The following is a 7915-nucleotide window of genomic DNA, read 5'->3' as shown; positions in this document are numbered from 1 at the left end:
ACTCTTGAAGGAGGAGTCTCCTGTGGTTTCTCAGGCTGCTGTTGCAAAGAACATTGCAGGTGCGACTAATTTTGTTTAGGAATAAAAAAATAAAAAAAAGCAGACTTGTATTTTAAATGAAGTATTTAACATTTAAGCATAATGTGATGGGATTTCATTCTGTTTCTTTTCATTAAGCATCATTAAGGTCAACTCAACTGCCTCTCGTTTAATTGGGACAGCCACTTATTCGGGAAATTTTTCCTTATACTCCCGATAATGCGGCACCTAATGTATTACAACAATTTACAGATTGTTTGGCAGATGTCCCCATGCAAATCCAATGAAGTATATTAATATAATTATATATCACGCAAATCCAATGAAGTATATTAATATAATTATATATCACGCAAATCCAATGAAGTATATTAATATAATTATATATCACGCAAATCCAATGAAGTATATTAATATAATTATATATCACGCAAATCCAATGAAGTATATTAATATAATTATATATCACGCAAATACAATGAAGTATATTAATATAATTATATATCACGCAAATCCAATGAAGTATATTAATATAATTATATATCACGCAAATCCAATGAAGTATATTAATATAATTATATATCACGCAAATCCAATGAAGTATATTAATATAATTATATATCACGCAAATACAATGAAGTATATTAATATAATTATATATCACGCAAATACAATGAAGTATATTAATATAATTATATATCACGTAAATACAATGAAGTATATTAATATAATTATATATCACGTAAATCCAATGAAGTATATTAATATAACTATATATCACGTAAATACAATAAAGTATATTAATATAATTATCAGTAAATCCATAGGGCCCAATCTTCGAAAGGTTTGCGCACCGCCTAGAGGGGTATGCGCGTCGCAAATGGCCGTTGTACCGAACTTGTGCCAAGTTGCCATATTCTAAACATCCTTTTGCATGTCACAATCCATTAGGTGCTGTGCAGAAATAAAATGTATGCATCGCGCAATATAGGGGGAGTGGCCGACAATATGCGTGATCCTGGTATATTCGAAGGTATGCGCCAAGCACAAAACCAGGTTTGTGACGCGCAGAATAAGGATTATAAAAGGACTGCGTTAACTCTGTGCACACTACCATTCAGCACTGATTACAAACAGGCAACAATGGGAAACGTGGGTAGCATGCAGCATGTCCATCGACATGTGGATGTGAATGATGCAAGGCACACCCAGCAACAGCAACCCCGACATAGGCGAAGATATGCTGAAAGGGTCCACCGGCCTCGGCACACATATGAGGAGCTCAGCAATGAGCAAATCGTGTCCAGGTATCGTCTCGACTCATCTATGCCAAACCTGCACAGTCATGCCTTGTCTGAGCAATTGGTCGGCCTGTATGTGTATCCTGGCTACAGGGACAGCAGTGTCCCACCACCTCGACCGGTTCATAACTGCGTTGCTGCGACATTGTGAGGAACATATTAAATTCCCAAGTACCAGAGCAAACAGGGAGGCGATAATGCTGGGTTTTTATGAGGTCGTGCACCTCCCGTGCGTGGTAGGTGCAATTGAATGCACCCACATTGCTATCCGGGCACCTGTTCCAGTTGTCCTGTTCTATCAGGATTCCAGTTGCATTCAGAATAGTGGGAAATTTGAATAGCTATTCCATGCCATGTAAACAAGGTATTCCAAATGAATCCATCCGTATTCTGGATACCAGTACTCCGAAAACGTGATACTGAACACCCACTTACTATTAGGATACAATAGTAGCCCTTCTAAACACCTTATTCAGAAAACCTTTTTTTTTTTTTGTAGACACGAGTCGTCGTTTTATAATCTATACTATATAAGACGATGACTTTTGTGCCCAACAAAGCCTTTGCAAAAACTGTGCACAAATATATTAATACGTGTATGACCCCAAATTGGTATGCAATATTTTCCTATTTTTTTAGTAGATCAACAGTCAATACCAGGATATATATATATATATAATATATTATATATATATATATATATATATATATATATAATTATTTATTATCCTTGTAGTCAAATTGAGATTAAAACCTCTTTTACGAGCGAGACCTAGCCAAGCTGGCAGCAGCAAGTCAATCGGACAACATGAACAAGTACACAATAAAATGCAATTAAGACACAGGCAAATCACATTTAAAACTATAATCAATCAAAATACACAAAAGTACGTAACTCAACTACTTAAAACAATTACAACTCTCTGTCACGAAATCATGCAGTTTACTCTTAAATTGCAATAAAGATATCTGGGTCTGCAGCTTTAGTTTGGACTGGAACTCATTCCAGGACCATGGGGCATAATAAGCAAAGAATCCTTTACCAGCCTCAGTATGCACATTCAATGCTGCATGATACAGTGAGTCCAGTTTACCTAAAGTTAATGGTGATGCAAACCTATATACAGCATCACCATAGTTAATTTGTGGCAAAAACATACAAGCAATAAGCCTTTTTTTTTGTTTCCATAACATATTTAACATGTTCATATCATAGTGACTTTATAGCTTATTCCCATGCCCAACAGACGAGTGTGGAAACATGCACTCACCTCTGTCCAGCACACTGCCTTCCTTCTGTTTCTTTAATGTGGTCCTATTAGCATATGGTAATGCATCGGTAATTAGAAACATGTGATACAAATGTATTCTAGGTGGACATTCAATACGCACATAGTGCAATCAAATTTGAACTGGGCGAAAGCCCTAATTCATCTGAATATACCAATATCTGCGCGATAGTTCCAATAACTGCGCACCGCTGGCTCAGATAGTGTCAGAGTAACACTCCACTCTGGAGTTGGTTACAATAGTACAGACCCCCCCCCCCCCCCCGGATCAGTTATTTGTTTTATCACTGAGTATTGTATTGATATGATTGACAGCGGTAGTGTGTTTACATACACAGTTATGTGTTCTTCACTGCTCCACAGGCATATCCACATCCAACGTGTGCCATCAAAGTATAGAAATGAGGATTGAGAGAAGGATGAAGAGGGGAGGGGGGGGGGGGTCCTGCCTGTCTTTGCTGTGTGTTGTCACACATCTGTAAATTAATTGTATAAATATGTCATACACCCATCTCTTGGCCTGTTGCTTTATTTGGATTGTAGATTGCTGTGTATTACGGGTGTAGGGGTGGGCAACTGCATTTCGTAGAGCCAATCACCGTCAGGGCACTCTTGCTGTGAAAGGCATGCTCACGTTTTCCTAAAGCCAGACCGGTGATACGATCAACCAATCAAAGACCTGTATTTTCTCTGCAGCAGTCCATTCATAAGTTAGCTGAGGCGGGACAAACAGTTCTGTTAACTGTAATTTCTGGCCGTTTCCATAGTCTGCAGAATGTTGATGTTGCTAACTGTACAGATTGTTCATTTATTGAGAAATCATAGTAGGCTACAATTAACATTTTAGGGGCATATTTAATTATTATTCTTAAAGGAAAAAAAAATGTCATAATGAAAAAAATGCATTCTGGCGATACTCAAAACCTTACAAATTGGGCTTAATCACGATGTTCAAATGGGTGAGTAGAATGAATAACATAATGCATTTATGTGTATTGTGTATATAAAAAATGCTTGATTGATGTTTACTTTGTAGTTGAATGAACTCGTTACATTTACAAATCAGAGAGTGTGCCACCACAGTAGACTTTGTCACGGCGCAATTTATATAAAAAAATATAATTTAGAAAAAAAAACAACAAAAAAAACCATAGTATCCAAAGCCTTTTAAAAAAAATGTTACCCTATGTCGGATCAGCTGGCCCTTAAAGACACCTATATGGTATTTCCTCGTGATGCAATACTGTCCACATTCAATAAAACAGTGGTGTTATCAGTACATTAATTTGAAAACTCAGCGCCTAACTGTGGAGTCAATTGTGTATTTGAATGGTCCGTATGTATGTGTGCACGATATATTGTGTGGTCTCGTCTGCTGTCATATCGATACATACTGTGGCAACACCAATGATAGCATCTTGTCGGGTTAATGTCCTGTCCGTCACTCTGCATTTTCGCTTGGCTGTTGTGTGCAGTTGCTGTATTGGTAGTGAATGCGCAGATGGTTTTGCGAGGCACAAACAGATTTGCGAATTGCTCAAAAAACTGCTATATTCCAATGTCTCGCAACCGCTTTGTGCCGTTTTGGAATATCTCTCATTTTGTGCCAAAGCACTATTTTTTTGGGAGGCACAAATTTAGCAAGGGGATTGCGCGAAGATCTAAGATCAGGCACATAATGTTTCAAAGTCAGAATAAGATAATGTAATTCAACCCCTTCTCTGCATCCAGTGACAATAATGTTGATTTTTTTTTTTGTAGATTGGCTAATTAAATTCCGACATATTTTTGTATTACATAAATACTGTATCTTCCAGAAATGAAACCATTTTGATCTTGCATATCATTTTTGGCTATTTGATCTATCTTAGCAGCTAAAATCTTAGTACAAATTTTGTAGTACGCACTAATCAGATACAGTGCCGTGAAAAGCATTTGCCCAGTCTGATTTTCTGCATTTTTGCACATTGTTCACATTGAATTTCATCAGATATTTTTGTGGGTGGTAGTAGTATTTAGAGGGAGTCTGAGAAAAAAAAATACACCAAAGTTTGGTGCTTCTTTCATTTGTTTGGTGTGCAAAGTAATCAAACATGCAATCTTCAGGTGTGAAAAAGTTATTGCCCCCCCCTAGTTAACTCAACCCAATTAAAGGGATAATTAGGGCCAGCTGTTTCAATACTTTGGTTAACAATCAGGCCTGATTTGGGTCACCGCTTCCCAATATAAATCTGACTAACTTTGGCCCTTACCATCAGAGTGAAGTTGTCAGCATACAGGTTCTAGAGGCACCTCATGCCATGATCAAAATAAATTCCTTAAGACCTCTGGAAAAAAGTTGTTGATGCCTATCAGTCTGGAAAAGGTAACAAAGCCATTTCTAAGGCTCTGGGGCTCCACCAAACCAGTCGGAGCCATATTGTCCAAATGGAGAACGTTTGGGACTGTAGTGGATCTCTACAGGAGTGGCTGTCCTGCCATAATCTCTCCAAGAGCAAGGTGTAAAATCGTCCAGGAAGTCATAAAGAACCCTAGAACATCCAGGGATCTACAGGCCTCTCTCACCTCGGCTAAGGTCAGTGTTCATGACTCGTCAGAAAGACAATGGACTAAAATGGGATTCATGGCAGAGTAGCAAGGCGGAAACCACTGTTCACTAAGAAGAACATGAATGCTCGTCTCAAGTTTGCCAAAAAGCACCTGGATGATCCTCAAGAGTTCTATGGACAAGTGAGTCAAAAGTGGAACCAAACACTGCATTCCACAGTAAGAACCTCATACCAACAGTCAAGCACGGTGGTGGTAGTGTCATGATTTGGGGTTGCTTTGCTGCATCAGGACCTGGACAACTTGCCATCATTGAAGGAACCATGAATTCTGCTCTGTATCAGAGAATTCTACAGGAGAATGTCAGGCCATCCGTCCGTGAGCTGAAGCTGAAGCGCAGCTGGATCATGCAGCAAGACAATGATCCAAAACACACAAGCAAGTCTGCATCAGAATGGTTGAAGAACAATAAATTTAAAGTTTTGGAATGGCCTAGTCAAAGTCCAGACCTAAACCCCATTGAGATGTTGTGACAGGACCTGAAACGAGCAGTTTACATTTGAAAACCCACATGTCACTGAGTTGAAGCAGTTCTGCATGAAGGAGTGGGCCAAAATTCTTCCACGGCACTGTGAGAGACTGATCAATAACTACAGGAAGCGTTTGGTTGCAGTTACTGCTGCTAAAGGTGGTGTAACCAGTTATTTAGTCTAAGGGGGAGATTACTTTTTCACACGGGGCATTGGGTGTTGCATAACTTTCTTTAATAAATATCAAAATGTTGTGTTATTTGTTCACTCAGGATCCCTTTTATCTAATATTAGATTTTGGTTGAACATCTGATAATATTCAGTGTCAAAAATATGCAAAAATGCAGAAAATCAGACAGGGGGCAAATACTTTTTCACGGTACTGTACATCTGCACCAGATTTTCCTGTTTTAAGGAGAAGGGTGATTAAAGTGTTTCTCACAGATGTAGGTATCTGTTGATCAGTGATAATATTATAAACTTGGGTGAGTTTTGGTGTCCTCCAATCCCACAACGAAAGCCAGCTTACTTTTTCACCCAGCTAACTTTTTTACTCCAGTGAGATACCGACCTCTGGAGGACAACGGCCAGCGCCGCAGGTGCCTTTGAGATCAGTGGGAGCCTGGCCAGCGGGGTTGGCTGTAGTGCAATGAGGAACAACAGTCCTTGCCAGTTTTGCCACCCTAATTCTTGGCCGTGCCACAGCTAACGTGATGCTACCTAGGAAGTCCCCCAGAGAAGACCGTCCTACTTCAGAGCCAGGATGAAAACCTGCACTGTATGACTCTCCCTGCACACCACACGGTGGCGCTTTTACCCAATAGTCCACATTTTGCAAAGGAAAAATGTGAATTAACTGAGAGAAGCCCAGGCATGAGAACTGGTGGAGAATTGATATTTACTAGAGTATAAAACTCACCATCTATAAGCGAGTTGACTAAGTATCTGAAATCTGACATTATTGCAAGAAATTCATCTTAAAAGGGGACTCCGGTGAGACAAAATTGGATTCAACAAATGTACTATACCTCATACAGTAGCAACAGCAGAGGAGTAGCTATTATGATATACAAAACAGCAGATTTCAAATTGATTCAAACTATTACAGATAGATTGTAGGTTCTTAATTGTTTTTGACAAATTATAAATATACATATATAAATTACACACATACACATTCTATATATATAGAGAGAATGTTATTACTGATATCAACAATACATAACTCTTGATATCAGAAGCTGGTAAAACACCTTTCCATAAACAGTACTTCTCAGTTTAGCGTTAATCCACTGGACTATCATTCTTTTCGGCTCAGTGTAGACAGCTGTTTGGCCCACAAACTATATTTGCACCCGTCAACCATCTGTTTTCACTCTCAATGGGTGACTCAGTCTTTAGTACCAGGTTTAGGTGTGGATTTAAAACACTTAAGAATGTGTACATTAAAGACTACATAAGGACCTTTTATTGTTACACGTTCCTATGTGTTGCTACAACTGCTTAAGTAAGCTGTGTGCATTACCTAATATTTTTAAAAAAAGCATTTAGTATTAGTTCACGATAAAAGTACTGGCACCCCTGCTTTCGAATTTCGCGTCTCGTCCTTTTGATTTATTATAGCTTTCAGACATTTGTGATAATTCTTCACCAGTTGGTACAATCTGGGCCCATTCCGTCTAGCATATTTCCTTCAACTCAGAGAGATTAGATACACAATGCTAGGCTACAGCTTTTTTTCAGCTCAGTCCAAAGCAATTCTATTGGATAGAGATTTGGTGATTGGGAAGGCCATTCCTGAACTTTTACCTTTGTTTTCATTTCCTTTATTCTAGTTTGCTACAAGTGCTTTTCTCATGCGTGAATCCAACTTGTTGTCTCGACCATCTGCTGTGTGACATAACATTCTTCTTTTTCCCTATTACCTTTTTTTCTGGCTATTGACTTTATAAGGCAGCTTAATTACTGTATAATGGTTTTCAATCAATGAATATATTTTTAGTTAGTTCTATAAATTTTTTAGACTTTTAATCTAGGTGCCAATACTTTTGTCATGAACAAATATGTGAAATTGCTTAAGGGCGTTTCTACATTTTTTCTATAAAGACTGTTTGTTAAACTACCTGAAATCATGCATCTTGGACTTTGCCATATTAATTAGTGGCTAATGTTCACTAAATGCTTGTATTTAACATATTTTCTGGAATTA

Source organism: Polyodon spathula, chromosome 4 (assembly GCF_017654505.1).
Source record: "Polyodon spathula isolate WHYD16114869_AA chromosome 4, ASM1765450v1, whole genome shotgun sequence".
Lineage (NCBI taxonomy): Eukaryota > Metazoa > Chordata > Actinopteri > Acipenseriformes > Polyodontidae > Polyodon > Polyodon spathula.
The sequence above is the reverse complement of the archived record's forward strand: the minus strand, read 5'-3'. Positions refer to the sequence as shown.